At 31.9% G+C, this 2,938-nt stretch overlaps 1 long non-coding RNA gene across 1 annotated transcript; it reads left to right on the forward strand.

The window, feature by feature from the left end:
- The first annotated feature begins 333 nt into the window (after positions 1–333).
- Positions 334–1,453, forward strand: LOC127717807 (uncharacterized). Its single transcript, XR_007989422.1, has 2 exons — positions 334–477; positions 994–1,453. It is a non-coding gene; the product is annotated as an uncharacterized LOC127717807 (long non-coding RNA).
- Positions 1,454–2,938: the final 1,485 nt, after the last annotated feature.

The following is a 2,938-nucleotide window of genomic DNA, read 5'->3' on the forward strand; positions in this document are numbered from 1 at the left end:
TTTGCTGTCTTCAACAATAAGCAAAACCCATACCATATTAAGATATAAAAGCCAACCCCCCCCCCCCCCCCTTTTTTCCCCTAACTTTGGACAGTAGTGTATCATTACAACATAGGAACAAACTGTAAACAATGGTCAAAGTTGGTGAAAAATCTTGCACTTTTGTTCTGTTTTCAATGGTCGCAATGATAAACGCATGCAATAATTTCTGAACTTACATGATTATATATCACATAGGCTCTTGTAATACCAGTAGATATGCTTAAATCTGGTTAAGGATATTAATTTTTACAGTTATTTGCAATTATCTATAACATTTTTTATTTTAAGAAACAGATATGAATGAATGAAGATTTGTATCCCTCTTCAATTCATCTGAAAACCTGATGATTGAGCGGTCTTGCAAAAAATGTACCTAAGGAGTCAGATGGGCTAGTGCATTCATTTCCATAATCTGGACTCAGTAACTGTTCAAGGGTAAGTGGTTGTTACAAAAGTTTGATGTTAAAAATTTTCGAATTTAAAAACTGCAAGTGTGTTCTTGAAAAACCATATACAGGTACCTAGCATGAATAATTTCACCAAATTTAAACAAATGACAAAGTTCAAATTCCTGTGATTTGAGGAAAATATAAAGAAAGAAAATGAATCCTGATAAAATGCACAACAGTAATATATTTACTTATGCCTTTTATAATGTAAAAAGTGTTAGCCTTAAAAATGAGGACTTGCTCAATGAAAAAAACATTAACCCTATGTAGGGTGGACTAACATTGGAAGAACAATCACTTTCCTCATACTTTACTTTGAATGGGGCATAGCATGAACAGTTTGGGGTTATATATTGATGCTCTATTGACACATTATTTGTTTGTTACCTAGATTTTTACTTATAAATGTTAAAACTGCTGTACTTGCATTCTGTTTACTGCTTGTGGGATAATGTTCTGTTTGGTTTATGTGATTAGTAATTTTTGTATTTTTCTATTTCAGCTTTACTCAATACCTGAGTGTACATTTCCAGTTACTATTTACAATGATTTATGTGTAACCTAAATTTCATATTATTACACTTCTTCGTCACTGGTCAGATAGAATTAGACACATCTCTGGAGAAGAAAAAAATCTTTGTAACGTTCAAGACAGAATTAATGAAAAGGATCAAGAACTAATACAACTATATGCTTGTAGTACAGATGTAAATTCTTAGGAAATGTTTCAAACTGAAGCTACACTTTAAAGCTTTCCGAAAATATATTAAACCAGTAGACATATTAGCTACAATTTAATTTTAAGATGACACTGGACATTCTTAGTTGTTTATTACTCAATGAATAGTTAGTTTATAGCATAAGTTATTGTGACCCAATTAATCTGTTATAATGATATTTACTTCATTTTAAAAAAATTGCATTAATATTTGTTTATGATCAATGATTTAGAAAAACAGTGATTGTTTGTTTGTTTGTTTGTTTTCTTTAGAAAATTTATTACCAAGAGTGGAGGTCTTTGAAATAGAAATCTCTGGATTTTCTTTTCTATATGGAGTAAAATGGTATTTCATGTATGTGTTGTATCAAAAAGGTAAATACTAGAAACAAAAAACATATCATCAATTACTAACCCCCTTACTTGTATGAACAGTATGATGATTAGACATTTCTCATATTATGATCTGCATTCCTTATTAAAAATAAGAAAATGTGGTATCATTGCAAATGAGACAACTCTCCATAAGAGACAAAAGGACACAGAAATTTAAAAAAACATCTGCAGGTCACTGTACAGCCTTCAACAATGATCAAATCCCATACCAATTATTCCTGCTTATAGTATATCCACTTTTTATTGATATTGGTTGGGCATGAAAATAATAAGGTGATATGACTGCCACTGAAAGAATCTCTAACAATCATTTATAAGGGCAATGGTGTGATCGTTAAGTTGATCAAGGTGCATAATTGCTAAAAATACATTGTAGATTAAATATCTATAAATACATGGTCTCAAAATAAACACAGGTATAATTTAAATTCGCGCCTGCCTCATTTCTATCCTGTTTGAGCTGAGTAACAAAACAGATTATGTTTTTTGTCCTCCATATAGTTGTATACTGCAAAGAATGAGATGTCTTATCATTGCCATTGACACAACTACCCACTAGAATTTAAATGACGTAGCTGTACATGTAAGCAAATATACTTAGCCAATGTAAAGCCCTCAAAAATTTGAAAACCCATACTGTAGTATCGGATATAAAAGGACCCAGTCTGGTAAATGTAATATAATTCCATAAGACGGACATTAACCAACGTCAACCACTGCAATAGAGGCTTGCGACTTGGAACAGGCACATAAAGAATATGGTGGGGTTAAACATATTTGTGAGTGCTCAAACTCTCACCTGGAGGAGTAGTGGAACACAGCATAGAACAATTTCATAAATTTCACTTGAATATTGACCACATGATTTCAGTGTGTTATTGAAATTCTTGAGCAGTGTAAATTTTCTGGATCAGTGGAGTAGAAAATATAATTAAAAAAACAACTGAACCAGTTGTGGGAGTGTTTTATAGTACAGCAAACAATTTGTTTATTCTGAGAGCCTAGCATAGTTGCGTGATTCTTCCCTATGTTCTCTTTTCCATTACCAATTTCTGCCACTTCAAACATTTACCAAAGTACATAATTTTTCACACTGACTTTGAGAGTGGTGTCTGCTGAAAATTTTGTTGTCTAAAAATGCATACTATATGAATGCAGGTCAACTGTAATCCAGGCAAATATCCAGACAAATAAGAATTGTGACTGGAATAAGGTAGGTGTTGCACAATTAAAGAAACAGAGTTTTTACGAATCTTGGGACAGTGCGACAGCCAAATTTTGATTTCTTTTTATATTTCACGAATGAAGATTTTTTTTTTTACAGTTAACTTTA

This window comes from Mytilus californianus, unplaced genomic scaffold (genome assembly GCF_021869535.1).
Source record: "Mytilus californianus isolate M0D057914Y unplaced genomic scaffold, xbMytCali1.0.p SCAF_1, whole genome shotgun sequence".
Taxonomy (NCBI): domain Eukaryota; kingdom Metazoa; phylum Mollusca; class Bivalvia; order Mytilida; family Mytilidae; genus Mytilus; species Mytilus californianus.